General features: G+C 48.4%; 1 protein-coding gene across 7 annotated transcripts in view; it reads left to right on the forward strand.

Moving 5' to 3' along the window:
• CAPN5 (calpain 5) overlaps positions 1–15,818 on the forward strand; it is a 148,062-nt gene that overhangs the window by 48,846 nt on the left and 83,398 nt on the right. The gene's annotated exons all lie outside the window — the stretch shown is intronic.

The raw sequence follows: 15,818 nt of genomic DNA on the forward strand, positions 1-15,818 counted from the left end.
TTGTGCCGCTCCCCTGGGGTCACACCTTAAAAATCAAGTAACTGCTCCCCAGCACGCTATCTACCGTAGGTACCCTGTTACCGTAGTATCTGAGCTCCTCGCCATCTCTAATATATCAGGTGGGTAGCCGTGTTTAGTCTGTATCCACAAAAACTATGAGGAGTCCGGTGGCACCTTAAAGACTAACAGATTTATTTGGGCATAAGCTTTCGTGGGTAAAAACCCCATTTCTTCAGATGCATTACCCATGAAAGTTTATGCCCAAATAAATCTGTTAGTCTTTAAGGTGCCACCGGACTCCTTGTTGTTTTTCATCTCTAATGTATCGATCCTCCCACCAATTCATAGAATCCTAGACTATCAGGGTTGGAAGGGACCTCAGGAGGTCATCTAGTCCAACCCCCTGCTCAAAGAAGGATCAATCCCCAACTAAATCAAATTCTGGGAAGTAGGGCTGTGCTATTATCCCCATTGTAGAGATGGGGAAACTGAGGCACAGAGAGACTTGTCCAAGGTCACAGAGGAGGTCTGTAGCACAGCAGGGAACTGAACCTGGGTCCCTTGATTCTCAAGATGGCCTGCTAATCACTGGATTATCTTTCCTTTACCTTCGCCCTCTGCAAGAGCCCCTGTTCTTGTGTGTGCTCAAAGCAAGGGAGCTGTCTGAAGGGAAGCATGACCTGTCGGACATGTGACACGACAGTGTGTTTAGTGTTGGAACAGGAATCTGGGAATTGGGACTCCTGAGTTTCTACAGGCCACATCCCGGATACCAGCAGCTCCCGTTGGGACCGGTCCTGCTCCTCTGAAGTCAGTGGGAGTTCTGGCATTGTCTTCAATGGCAGTCCCTTCTGGCTCATTGAAGCCAATTGGAGTTGCAGGTGTTCAAGATGTTTGTTTGCTCCTTCCTCTGCCACTAACTCAGCACATGACCTTGGGCTTGTCCCTCAACGGTGACTTGTAACCATAATTCAACTGTGTTTGTAAAGTGAATATAACAATAGACCTAAGCTATAGGAGGGCTAGATGTTGTTGCTAATCCTCTCAGGGACTAACTGATGTTTGCAAAGTGCTGCTACGATCCTAGTGGCTGAGTTTTATTTATTTGGTTTTGGATGATTATCACGCAGTTCTAACCCATTATTTAATGGCTTGTCAGCTGCAGCAGCCTCTGTCCCAAAGGTCTCCCAGAGATTTCTGTAGCTCTGGACCTCTGTTACTTGCTGGTCCCCCTTCAGGTGCTGTTTTTCCTCTTTGCTCTGCATGCGGCGATAGCCCCAGAGATGCCTACACACCGCAGAGATGGATGCATCGGAAATACACAAAGAGACGAAGTGGGGGTGCTGGGAATTGAGGTGAATGCTGCCGGGGTGGAGGGGGGCCAGCAGCACAGTTCATCCTTGATCGCACGTGGAAAGGACGGGGCTGTGACCTGTGGTCCTGTGTCTCTGTCTGTCCGTGTCTCCTCGGCACAAGGAAATGCACCTGACGACGTTCTCTTTGGCTGGGAGGGAGGTCATGCAGGGCACTGCGATCGGCTGCCAACAGTTTGATGCACCTGGCATTTGCTCCCTGGGGTGCTCCCTGTGTTCCCAGTGCTGCATGCAGGGCCTGACTGAGGCGGTCACTTCAGCTTCCGTCGGTGATTAACCTCTGGGAATCCGGGCACTGCCTGCTCTAGCAGGCTGGACACTGGAGGTATTGGGGGTGGGCCCCATGCTGCCTGTGGGGGCGATGGGTCATGGATCTGTGTCCTGATTGATCTGAGGTCTAGCCCCACCCTGCCTCTCAGAGGGTGCTAGCCATGGGGGAGCCGCTGGGGACCTAGAGCTCCCTCTTCTGGAGGCCTGGGGCAGGGAGGCCGTGAGGGTGGGAGCAGTGCGTGAGGAGCTGCTGAGGTAGCCTGAGTGGAGCTGAGCTCTGGCTCTGGGCTCCCACCCAGCACTGCCTCAGGTCATGTGAGCCAGCAGAGCCGGGGAGCTGGGACTCTTGGCTGGGGGGACTGCGGGGCCACCTCTGCTTGGTGACAGGGGCTGCAGTGTGCGGGCAGCGTACTGGGTCAGCCGTCCTTGGGGTTGGGAGGAGGAGAGGGGTGGTCCTGCTCTCCCTCCCCCCCTCCCCCCCCCCAGCTGGGGCTTTACTCTGTAGCTCGTTACGCCCAACCTCACCCCGTCACTCCTTTACTCCTTTCTAACCAAGCCTGTAACACACCTTAGGTCCTCCCAGAGCAACCCCCTGGCTCCAGCGCTGCCTTAGTCTCCCTGCAGGGCACACCAGCTATCTGCCAAGATTTCTCAGAGCTGCTCTGAGCAACCATGGTGCCTCTCTCTGCCCCAGCTGGGAGTCTCTAGAAAGCCAGCTTGTCTTTCCAGAGTGACAGTGGAGCCTTTATCCAGGAGGGAGTGGGGGAGGGAATAAAAAGGCTTTGTGGAAAGGGAGGGTATGGGCTGAATTGATTCTTTGTGTGCCGTGCGTGGCAGGAGGGGCAGCTTTGGGCTGGGCCACCACCGAAGCGGGCGTGCTGCCTTGCTGAAAATGGACTGGCTACACCAGCACAGTACCTCTATAGCAGTGGTCCCCAAACTTTTTTCCTCGCCCTCCCCCACCCCTGTCCACACCCCAACCCCAGAGCTGGGAACGGAGGGCCATGGAAAGGGGGCCAAGGCTGGGGCCACAGCTGGGGTCAGGGGGCGGGTCTGGGAGCTGAGCCTTGGGTGGATGGCTGGGCCGGCAACTGGGGCCAGGAGTGGAGCTGGGTGGTGCTCCCTCCCCACCCCCCGTGGGGGCTGGCCCGTGCTCCAGCCGTGCCCCCCTGAATGTTCCTCCGTGCCTCTGTTGCAGGGCACGCCCCACAGTTTGGGGACCTCTGCTCTATGGGAAGCTCCCGTGTAACGTTAAGGATGCGTTGGGGTATCTTTTCAGTCAGTTTTCCTATGGGAACTGGCGGGAGCCCCATTGCTTCCAGCCTGCACTATGAGACTAGTCTGTACCAAGCACTAAAAACATGCACGATGGGGACAAACCTGGGCTGGCCCCAGGGAATGGACTGGTTGGTCCAATAGGCCTTTTTTCTGTGTCTAGCATCTTAAAGCGTGTGTGGGTGTGGCCACACTATAGTGATGGGCACTATATAAAAACATAGCTGGATGGATAGGCCAGAGCAAGCGGCTGGCTGAGTTCCTGGGGAGCTGATGACTTTAATGCTGAGGCTTAATTGAATGGTATTTATTGTATAATTAATGATCAAGTTCCTATAGCCATAGACAGGCATCTTCATTACTCTAAATCTAAATAAATACATAATGGACTCAAGGGAACACTTGGGCAGGGCCTGGCCAGCTGGCCTAGTGGGTCTCTCCCATCGCCAGGTGTTATGGTTCCATGACAATGAGATATCCAGCCCTGTGATACTTTGGGCTTTACCCAGGCCAGTAAGGGGCTCAGGGTGCCTAGAATACAGTTCTGCTGTGGCTCTCTGCACATGAGCATGGAGGTCTCACCCAGGCTTCCATTGCCCAGTTACTCCTTGCAGAGGGACCCCAACAACCTTTCCAGCCCCAGCTCTTCCCCCTGAAATGTCTTTGTGCAGTGCACAGCCCCTCTCACTGTAGCACTCCCAACACTGTAACAAGTTCACTGCTGCCTTAAAGAGACAATACACAGCAGCCTGTAAGCTCAGCTGGGGTTAATACAGTCTCCCCTTCCATCACTGCATGGAGTTGTTGTATAGTACAAGTAGAACACATTTATAAGCAAAAGGATCCAGGTTTCCAGGATGTCAGGTAGAGGTAATAGAGATAGAAATGGCCACCCACAAAATTGAAAATTTACTACTAAGAGTGAAACTCAACTTAACGAACTAGAGTCCTTTGCTCAAAGTTTTCTCACCATAGTCATTCTTCTGGCATGGCTGGCTAGTCCTCAGCCAGGACCCAATCCCAGACCTCAAAGCACTGAGTGTTTTATGTCTCCTCAAGTGAAGGATAACTTAAGGGTTCTCTCCCCTCTCTTTATAGTCCATTAAACTTTGAAATGTATTCTTCTGAAATGTAGCCCCAGATAAGGCTCCCTCCACCTCCTGGGTGTAGACGCTGTGCTGTATGGGAGCAGTCGCCAAGCTGGCTTCTCCCCCACTTGTGATTTTTACAATGCAGATGATCTTCCTGCAATCTCTGATACAAACCAGTAGCTCACTGGCCTTGCCACACCTGGCTTGAGGTGTCAGCCCCCCTTCCCTATATCTGGAAAAACCCATTTATCAACTTCCCCTGACGTACCTAGTTTTAAGTCCCATATTTCCAGCCTGTCTGTGTAGGTTAGCTCTACATACACCACACACAGATATCAGTGAGTTATTAGTTTTCCAGTTATATATTACATGCCACCTTTGGATAAATACCATGACATCAGTGTGTGAGGTGCACTGAGTTGGTCAGGCCAGCTGGGACTCACTGGGACATTTCAGGGAACTCCATGCCATCTGGCATTGGAGTGCTTAAAGGGTCACACACCTTCACCCTTTCATCAATCTGGGCACAAGAGTACAGCAGACACTGATTGGCTTGCTCTGGCGATCCTGTGAATTACAGGAACAGCCCTAGCAGGTTCACCACAAACAATATCCCCCTGGCCACCGCTGGTCCCAGGGAAGAATTGGGCTATGCTGAGGAAGCTCTGGGCCCTCTTTCTGGCAGGGAAGGGCTTACCTCCTGAGGCACGGTGCCAGGCCAAAGTGGGTGACTCCTTATAGTTCCATTAGGGGGCTGCTCCCTGTACTGCAGGTTTGAGAAAAGCAATTCCAAAAGCTGACTTCAGTAGTTGGTGGTGCAGGGCTCTTCCCTGCTGTCTTCCTGCTCTTGCAGAGGAACTCTGTGGGACTCAGTTCTCCCCTGAGTGGCACCTAGACTGGGAATCTTCTCGCAATGGTGGCAGCTTGTGATTGCCTTTTTATTGTGTTCCTCTTCCCTAGCTAGACATGGTTCCATTCATCACACTGGCCCATAAATCTGTGTTTAGCTAATGAAATACGTTCATGGGAAATCCCAAGGATCCAGAGCTGGCCAGTTCTGTGCACAAAATGAGGCAGGGGTCCTGTGGAAAAACTGGTACGTGATCATCCAATTAAAGATCGTATCATAAATAAGGCTCTGTTTTAGTCACGGGTATTTTTAGTAAAAGTCAAAACAAAAATTCACGGTCCATGACTTGTACTATATGGACTAAATCTAGGGGCAAGGCGGCCCGGGGGATGCCGCGGGTGCTTGGGTGGGGGGTGGTGGGGGAGTTTGATGTAGGCAAAAGGTAATTGGCCAAACTGCAGGAGGCAGGGATTAGTACTACAAGGAGTCAGCAGCTCAGTCTCATCTGCAAGACAGCACCTCCCGCAGCACTGTGCCTGTACGGCCTTAATGAGATACTGCTTCAGAAGCGCCTCGGGGTCCTGTTCTGTGCATTGGCGGGTGCCTTGGCTGTCACTGGGGGGTTCAGGGGGTTCAACGCTTTGCAGGACGAAATGCTACGCGTATGATCAGTAGCACGCATCCACATGCTGCATTGCAGCTGCTGCCGACATCCAGTTACGACGCTGGGAGAGGAAGGGGGTTGAAGGACTTCCCATCTCGTTAGCTTGCCTCCTGCAGTGAGGGGCCCATCCAGCTCCCAGCGCCTGGCGTGATTTGCCGGGGTGAACGCTAGGAAGTCGTGTGGGTCGGAGGAAGAATCCTTCCCCTGTGGCAATGGAGTGGCTACCAAGCCTTGCTCTTCCTGCCCACTGTGCGCTGCTGCTCAGGGGACTTGCGGGGAGCACCTGTGCTCTCCCTCTGCGGAGCAGAGCCAGACTGGTTCCACTGCAAAGAGGCCATAAGGGTGGCAGGGCCAGGATTTGTCTCCCAAGAGGTTCGCTTTCCTCATTCTTCACTGCAGGGGAGCTGGGCCCATTCTCTGTATGTGTTTGTCCATTTTCGGTGTTGACAGAGAAGGCAGCTGTTCGTTTGTTTGCTTCCCTAGAACAGTGTGGGCCCTGGGCTGTCGCGTGGCATGTGGAAAACCCTGTTAAACCTGCACCGGAATGACACACACAGGGCCGGACAACAGAAACTGACCTTTCCAGAGCTCGCCAAAGCTTTCCCACCAGGCCTCATTTCTGCAGGCACAATGTAGCACCTACTAATCCATGCAGATGCTGTTCATTACAGTACTTTGTTATTATCAGTGTCTGGTTCATTAGTCTGTAGTTCTTTATTTTAATAAAGATATATTTGTATATATTATTCATAATGCGTGTGTGTGTGTGTATATATATATATAGCAGTATTTATATATTAGGATTTAGTTAATATTTCTATTGTGGTATTATATTCTATGCATGGGTATTAGGTCTATGATAGTATGTATACATTAATGATTAGTATTTAGTTATTAGTGTTTATTTCTATTATGATAGCACCAAGGGGCCCCCGTGGGGGTCAGGCGCTTTTGCTATAGTAATGTACACTCATAGAATAAGAAGACGATCACTGCACCAAAGAGCAGACAGTCAAAACACGCAACAGGAGCCACCAGGAGGAGAAAGCAAGTAAATGGGAAGTGGACAATGTGAATTAGTTGTGATCACCTTACTGTGGGGCTATCATAAGCCAGTTTTACCCTCCTTTTCTTTATGGCTGGATGGGAAAGGGGGTCCCAATTTTTTTCTCAAGTCATGAGAACGGAAGTTGTTGAGCGTCACTGACCAAATAGTAATCTCTCTCCATAACACTTTTCATCAGTAGAATAACCTACATTTCATCCAAATGTCTAACCGTTATTGTGTGAATAGTTGCCTATTTGCTGGCGTGTAATTGTAGCCATAAAACCAGAGGTCAGCGCTGACAATTTGGCCCTAACTGTTTATAGAGTCGTCACTGCTTCTGAAGAAAGAAAAGGGTCGTTATCTGAAGGGGTTACAGGGGAGGATTTTTTTTCTAGCTCTTCTGAAAATATTTCTCCAATATGCAATCTACCCGAAAGACACCGGTGACTTATTGCACACCACACTCCTGATCAAGTATGAGGGTGACTGCAATCTGCTCTATTTCATGTTTATTACATTCAGCTGTCTGACGTTTGGCAAGTTTATGCTGCTTGCAGTTGGGCAAAGTTTGGCTGTACCTGCTCTTGAGCATCTGTGCCCCCATACCTCTGTGGAAATCAGAAGGGTAGCTACCGTCCTTTCCTATCCTGTTCATGTGTTTGCAAACCTCCCTTAGAATCATAGAATCATAGAATATCAGGGTTGGAAGGGACCCCAGAAGGTCATCTAGTCCAACCCCCTGCTCAAAGCAGGACCAATTCCCAATTAAATCATCCCAGCCAGGGCTTTGTCAAGCCTGACCTTAAAAACCTCTAAGGAAGGAGATTCTACCACCTCCCTAGGTAACGCATTCCAGTGTTTCACCACCCTCTTAGTGAAAAAGTTTTTCCTAATATCCAATCTAAACCTCCCCCACTGCAACTTGAGACCATTACTCCTCGTTCTGTCATCTGCTACCATTGAGAACAGTCTAGAGCCATCCTCTTTAGAACCCCCTTTCAGGTAGTTGAAAGCAGCTATCAAATCCCCCCTCATTCTTCTCTTCTGCAGGCTAAACAATCCCAGCTCCCTCAGCCTCTCCTCATAACTCATGTGTTCCAGACCCCTAATCATTTTTGTTGCCCTTCGCTGGACTCTCTCCAATTTATCCACATCCTTCTTGTAGTGTGGGGCCCAAAACTGGACACAGTACTCCAGATGAGGCCTCACCAATGTCGAATAGAGGGGAACGATCACTGCTCGCTATGCCCCTACTTATACATCCCAAAATGCCATTGGCCTTCTTGGCAACAAGGGCACACTGCTGACTCATATCCAGCTTCTCGTCCACTGTCACCCCTAGGTCCTTTTTCTGCAGAACTGCTGCCTAGCCATTCGGTCCCTAGTCTGTAGCTGTGCATTGGGTTCTTCCGTCCTAAGTGCAGGACCCTGCACTTATCCTTATTGAACCTCATCAGATTTCTTTTGGCCCAATCCTCCAATTTGTCTAGGTCCTTCTGTATCCTATCCCTCCCCTCCAGCGTATCTACCACTCCTCCCAGTTTAGTATCATCCGCAAATTTGCTGAGAGTGCAATCCACACCATCCTCTAGATCATTTATGAAGATATTGAACAAAACCCAGGACCGACCCTTGGGGCACTCCACTTGATACCGGCTGCCAACTAGATATGGAGCCATTGATCACTACCCGTTGAGCCCGACAATCTAGCCAGCTTTCTACCCACCTTGTAGTGCATTCATGGAGAAGACTCGGAATCCAAGCTGTGACAGTTCTTGCTCTTAGCCTTTGTCCTTTGCTGACCCAAGGGGCCCCCTTGCTAGATGAAAGGTATTGTGTGTGTGTGGTTTCTGCAGGGAGGGAGTTTGAAATGGGAAATCCCTGGGTGTCATACCATGGTCTCTGTCTTGGGAGGTCATCTAATCAACAGCATTAGAGCCAGATGTGACTGGGAGGTAATCCAGCAGCTGTGACAGTAAACAATGCTAATGTCATTGTTGATAACTCAGTCTGAGCATGGACAACTTTGACCCAGTTATAGCTCTCAGGGCAGTATATATGCTTTAGGGCCTGATCCTAGAACCCTTCCTCACATGAGTAGAAAGTCAGTAGTACTAATTGCATGAGTTGGGCTTACTGATGTGAGAGAAGCTTGCAAGAATTGGGCCTTGAATTTCGTAATCTTGCCTGCAAACTACGTGGAGACAGCTGGAAAGTGGCTAGATCTGGCTGGCTGAGAATTCCCCCTGAGGGTCCAGGTGCATCAGGGGTGGGGAGGAGTGGTCAAAACATACTGCACTTTGGCTATGCTCAGATGGCAGATGATCCAGAGGAATCGCTGCCAGATGGTGTAAATCAGAGCAGCTCCAGGGCAGACCCTGCTGTGCGGAGCAGAAATTCAGCAAAGAAGGGAATCTGGCCCTAAATTCTTTCTTTGCTGCCACTTTAATCCATGAGGCTGTTTTGCAGGTGGAAACAAAGATCAGCCTCATTTGCAGCTTTCATTCGCTTGTTTGTTAACAGAAGGCAAACCTTCTGAAGGTCAGGAAGCCTCCACAAGTGATTTCACAGGTTTTTTCATAAAGCCCCAGTGGGTTTCCTTCCTGTCAGTCACCCCAGCAAAGCCCTTGGGATTTAGTGGGGAGAATAACTACTTTCTGCTGTCTGATGCAAAAGATGAAATTCTTAATTACAGGTCCAGATTCTGTCTGAATTCTTACAACGGGGTGTGTGTGTGTGTATTTAAACTTCATAAAGTGGGGCCTAATCTTGCTCCTGTTGAAGTTGTTAATAACCATACCTGGTTCTTACGCAGTGTTTTTAATCGGATCTCAAAGTATTCTACCAAGGAGGTCAGTATCTCTATCCCTATATTACAGATAGGGAAACTGAGGCACAGAGTCACCCAGTAGGTCAGTGGCAGAGCTGGGACTAGAACCTGGATCTCCTGAGTCCCAACCAGTGCTCTGTCCACTAGGGTGAGGCAATATCTTTGATGGGACCAACTTCTGTTAATGAGAGAGAAGTTTTTGAGCTGCACAGAGCTCTTCTTCAGGTCTGGGAAAGGTACCCAGAGTGTCACAGCTACATGCAAAATCAGATAGTTTAGCAGAAGTAGTTACCACATATTCTATGTGACCAGTCACGGTGAAGTGGCCTGTTTACACCCCTGTAGTCACAGGACAAAAAGGGGGGTCAGTGGGTTACAGATTGTTGTAATAAGGCATAAATCCCATGTCTTTATTACAACCATGATTTTTAGTGTCCAGCAAGGTTAGGAATTTAAGTTTGTCTCTCTTATCCACAGAAGTTGGTCCAAAGATATTATCTCCCCCACCTTGTGTGGCTAACATCCAAGGATCGCCTTGGCTACAACAACATTTCAAAGTGTCTGTACACGTGTAAACATTATACGCTGGCTATTTGGTTGTCTCCCTTGCCTTCACCTTGATGTTGCTCATCGTTTTAGATTGTAAACTCTTTGGGCGGGCCCTGTAGGTGAAATCATGGCCCCACTGAAGGTCAATGGGAGTTTTGACAGTGGCTTCAGGAGGGATCGGATTTCACCCCATGTGTGTGTTCAGCACCCGTGGAAGAGGTCCCTGGTCTGGATAGGCATCTGTGTGCTACCATACTACGGCTATTCAGTATTCTTCTTCCAAGTGCCCCCTGGAGCTGTTGCAGGGCATGTATTGGAGAGCTTCTCCTCTCATCCCTCCCACTGCAGTCTCCAGCCTCAGATCTGCAGGGGAAACGTTTACCGCGGTGTCTTTGCTATAGAGCGAGCCGCCTTCTCATTGCTCAGGCAGCTGGATTCTGTGAGCTGTGCTGATGGAATCCAGGAAAGAGGCTTGAGTTTCTCCTTGGCTTTTGCCCCAGAAGGTTTTTTTTGCTATTAAGCTTTCACGAAAATGATGCAAGCCCTCCCCAGCCCCCACTCCTGCACATGATCTCCGAGCCTGAGGCTACTCTGCTGCCATTCAGGGAACTTTCCAAGCTGCTCTCCCTATTGATCGAGGAATTGCAGGTGGCTAAGGGGAAGAGCTAGAGGATGTTGCTAGAAAAGCCACTACCTTGTGGGAAGCTGCAGAGGGAGGCATCTTGCACCTCGTGCTTTCAGTAACCAGCTTGCATGCCTCTGTTAATTCAGACCATTGGGTGTCAGAGCCGTGCAGATTAAGGGCTTGCTAGCTCTCTGCCGCGGTCTCCGGTTAGAGTCAATTCTGAAGGCAGAATCAGGTACCCATGTGGCTGAGATTCTTGGAGGGAGGAATTGTGTGCGCACATGGAAATAAAACGAATTACACCTAGAGCACAGCCAGACTGCATGTCCCTGACTTCTCCACTGGGGAGCCAACCTGCAGGGCCCCAGACACCTGCTACCACTCAGCAGAGGGTGTCAGGAGGAGCGCCGCTGTCAGAAGACAGCAGCATTAATAGAAACTGAGTGTGGAACTTAGGCTATGTCTACACTATGGACCTTGCAGTGGCATGGCTGTACCACGGGAAGGTCTTCCATGTAGCCGTCTTTGCCAGCAGGAGAGAGCTCTCCTGCCGGCCTAATGAAACCACCCCCCAACGAGTGGGTTTTTTCACGCCCCTTCCTGACCGAAGTTTTACCGACAAAAGTGGGTGTGTAGACAAATCCTAAGTTACTCTGAATCTTGAGGCTAGGAACATTCTAGCAAATGTGACCGTACCCCCGGGCTCCAGCAGACTGGACAGTGCACACAGCCGGCCTCCCAGCCTAATCGTCACTGGGAACCGTCACTGCTATCCTGAGCCCCTGCTAGTGATTGCGCTTCACTCCATCCCGCCCTTCTCGGAAACAGTAACGCAAGGCAAGCCATGCAGCTGTGTGGACCAGCACGCGCCGTGGCTCCCTGCTGAGGCACTGCGGTCCGCCGGAAACATGCTACGGAAAGGTTCTGAAGTGTGTTTAGTTTCATTTGTAAAGTAGTCTCTGAAAAATACAGTGGGGACAGGGTCCCCGCCCTGAAGAGAGATGCACAGGTGAGAGTGGGCTTGTTGTAGTCTATGGGAGTTTGGAAGTACCTGTGTTAGGGTGCAGAAGTACTGACTCGCTGCTTGCCCTCAGCTTCTATTGACCTCGTTAGGGTTTGGTGGTACTCGGCCCCATATCAGACTGGGCCCTTGTGTAACGAGGGAACCCTTTCAGATTCATGGGGTCTGATCCTTCTCTTGCTTATGCTGGTGTAAATCAGCAGTAGCCTCGCTGACGTCAGTAGGATTACACTGGCGTATAGGTGGTGTGCAAGGAGAATCAGGCCCAGTTCTTGGAGTCCCTTTTGCCTGGCTTGTGCGGCTGGTTTAAATCTAGACCTTCAGTAAAGCCACATCTGATCAAACCGCAGGGACAAAGATCATGACCTACAGGCCAGCGCCTGCCCCCCCGTTGTGTTGCAGTTTTGTTGGCCTTTCTCCCACATCTGGTGTGGTAGCGTTTCCTGGAACTGATTAACATTATTCCTTCCAGTGCAACTCTCACCCCCTCCCTGCTCTTCCTTCTGACTTGGAGTTTCGCTGTGGATGCCAAAACTTCGCAGAGGCAACAGCTGTTTAATTCTGTAATTGGTCTTGGCGTCGTTTACCATTTGTCTTTGCGTTAATCTGCGAGATGGCACAGCGTGGCCAGAAGGTTCATTCTTAGGAAATGTATTCGGGGAGAAAACAAATCCAGTGGCTGGCTTGTTCCTGGCAGGGACTGGGGAAGAGCTTTGCTTTTAGCAGTATCCACTTAGAAATATGATTAGATACGCAAAAAGCTGGGGCTCATTTTTCTCCTCACTGAGCCAAAGTAGATCAGAGCTGACTGGAGTGGAGTTTGTGGCTCTTTCTAAAACTTCATGGTATTGGCACTTAGCTATTGCAGTGAAAGGCAGCATGGTCCAGTGGCTAGTGCGCTGGTGCAGGCCTTGGGAGCCTGGGGTTCTTATTCCTCTGCTGAGTGACCTTGGATAAGTCACTTAATCTCTCTGGGTCTCTTTCCTCTCCTACTCTTTGCCAGTCTTGCTGATTTAGATTGTAAGCTCTTTGGAGGAGGGAGAGTGTCTCATGAGTTTTGTACAGCACCAAGCACAATGGGAATTTGAGTTGGGGCCTGTACACTAACACTACTAGTGCTACCAATAAAGGAAATCCTACATGGAGTGACTGCGGTCAGATGCTGCTGAATTAGGGGCAGAGAAATGTCAAGTGATGCTAATCTCAACTGTGCAAGTCATTGGCAGTTTTAGTCCAGTATTACTATGAACCGCTCTGGGCTTTTGGGCATATGAGACTTGTGGTCCGAATGGATACCAGCGTGGCATTCCACATGGGTATTGTACGTTCTGCCCATGCATTGAAAGCAAAGCCAGGGCCTTACTGAGTACAGCCTGGAATGTGCAAAGACTCGGGGAACCCATATGAGAGATGAAAAATCTGCCTTTCTAACTATTATGGGCCAAATTCTGCCTTCAGGTGCATGCAGGCAACTCCCAGTGGGAGCTGGGCTTGGGTGCATTAAGCCAGTATCCTTAGACCCTTATGACCCTGGCCTGTGCCCGACGAAGACTAGTATGTCGACTGGATGTCTTTTACTAGCATGTTCTGATTAAACCCTGAGTGTATTTTGCCTACCCACAACGCACTATGCTTTAGTGATCCAGTGTGCTGCTGTATGGATGTAGACATACACAAACAGCACCGTGCGAACTCACTCCAGCCAAATAGTTTCTTTCAGCAGCCAGAAAATCTTACACGGGTGCAACTTCTGTCATAGCCCAGTGCCAACTCTGCTCTTGTTCAGTTGCAGTATTGTTTTCCGTTTAAATGTAGACTGTTCTAAGTGGTCTAAAATCCACAGGCTGAAGTAGATTATCTTGAAATTTGCTGTCTCTCATGGGACTGCTGGGCAGTGTCAGTGTTTCAAATGTTGGGTCATTTGAGTAAGGGGTTCCCAAGATACAGCTACCCTAAACCCCCACCATTTTACAAAGTCCCCTCAGTCTTCTAACTCTTTGTGCACAGTACAAAGGTACAGTCAGTCTATGGGTCTGATCTTTCCTAAACTGATCTATTACTCGGGATTTATCTCAGCTTGTGTCTGGCGTCCGCTGCCCCTTCGGGGAACCAGTACTGAAAAAGTTATTAAGTAAAGTTTGGAACTGCAGGTCGGCACGTGGCAAAGTGATGGGCCTCAAAGGGTAAAATGTGCGAGTGCAGCAGACTAGGGCTCTGTTGAACCCAGTGGTTGCCAGAAAATCTGTGTCAGTCATTGGGTGGCTCAAGATGACCTGCCGTGGTCATTAGGCCTGGGCTGCACCCACACACTGTGGGTTCAAGCCCTAAGCTTGGGAGCTTTCAGCAAATGTCCGTTTGTGTGTTCCTTGCCTTGTAAGGGGGGGAGGGGGGTGATTTTGAAAGGTCTGCCACGAGACCAAAGTTTCTGGTTTGAGTGATATTTTAAAGTGCCTAAAACCCACCTGCCGACTCTGATTTTACTTCAGAAGAATTATCAAGGGAAATTAGCACTGATTAAATAGAGGGATGAAGGAAAACTCAAGTACGCAGTTGAGATAATGTAATCATAAGCGGGGAAGAGAATGTGGGGGATGCTGGGGGCTGGGAAGTGGAATCAGAGGTGGAGAAGTGTCGGGAACAGGTGGAGAAGAGTTTGGGGCTATGGCCAGGGAAGTGGGATGGGTGATAGGGGAGATGGGTTGGTGAAGCTGAGGCCAGGGGGAGGCAGTGAGGTTAGGCTGGGGGAGGTGTGGGAGGCTGAGGGAGAGATATGGGGAAGGGTGGCAGGGATTAGGGGCAGAGAGGCCTAACAGCCCCACATACTCTCCTCCTCTTGTGAAGCTACGACCTCTCCTCTCCCCACTCCCCTTGTTTGGGCTGAACAAGGCAGTGGGGATGGTGTTAGCAGCTGTTTAGATGTTCAGTGTTATCCCTGTCTCTTGCAACGATCCGGAGGGATTGATTTAAATCAAGGTTTCTTGTTTGCTGATTTAAAGCATCAATTTTTAATTGTATTTTGCAGTTGTGCTTTAATTATTTCCCTAAAGAAATGTTGATTCTCATTGGTTGGTAACCACTAAAACATGTTGATTTGTAACGAAATATACCCTTTTCACCACATTTGGTGCTTTTTTTGTTCGTTTTTTGTTAACCAGGAGGATACACTATATCTGTACACATTTATTTAAGCAATTATATAGGTTAGCTTATATTTATTAATTTTTATGAGGGCTGTCATTTGCAGTTAATGCAAGCGATTCATGCAAAACAAATTAACTAGCTTAAAAAAATAGTCTCGATTAATCACAGTTTTAATTGCACTGTTTAACAATAATAGAATAGCAATTTAATTTGATTATAAATATTTTTGGATTTTTTTCTACATTTTTCAAATATATGGATTTCAATTACAACACAGAATACAAAGTGTATGGTGCTCACTTCATATTATTATTTTTTGTTATAAATATTTGCACTGTAAAAAAGAAACAAAAGAATTTAGTATCTTTCAATTCACCTCAGACAAATACTGTAGTGCAATCTCTTTATCATTAAAGTGCAACTTACAAATGTAGAATTATTATTTTTTAATATTAATTAATTAATAGAACTGCACTCAAAACCAAAACAATGTAAAATGTTAGAGCCTACAAGTCCACTTAGTCCTACTTCTTGTTCAGCCAATCTCTCAGACAAACAAGTTTGTTTACATTTATGGGAGATAATGCTGCCCACTTCTTATTTACAATGTCACAAGTGAGAACACACGTTCACATGGCACTGTTGTAGCTGGTATTGCATGCCAGGTCATCATGTCCTTCAAGATTACAGAACTAGTAGATCTCATCCTCACATTTTTATTTTTATTCATAAATTGGAAAAGGAAAACAAGCTTTTCTGCTTTTTTCAACTGTCAATTGGGTTTCTTTGAAGAACTAGTTGAATAAACTGAAATGAAGAAGATATTCTCTCTGCACCTCAGAGGAGGTTACTGCTATCAAAAGCTGGTTTAGCACTTCCACAGACTCTGGTTCCAGGTGCTTAGCCAGTGATTTCCACCAATTCCATGGTTTGAATTCTTTAAAACTTAGCAGCAAACACGTATTGCTTCATATTATTTTTGTAGTTAAATTTAAATGATTTTAATAGATCATAATAAATTTAGGCCTTAACATAGGTTGTCAATTTAAAATACATTTATTTTTGAGTAAGCCGATATTTA

Source organism: Lepidochelys kempii, chromosome 1, assembly GCF_965140285.1.
Source record: "Lepidochelys kempii isolate rLepKem1 chromosome 1, rLepKem1.hap1, whole genome shotgun sequence".
NCBI lineage: Eukaryota > Metazoa > Chordata > Testudines > Cheloniidae > Lepidochelys > Lepidochelys kempii.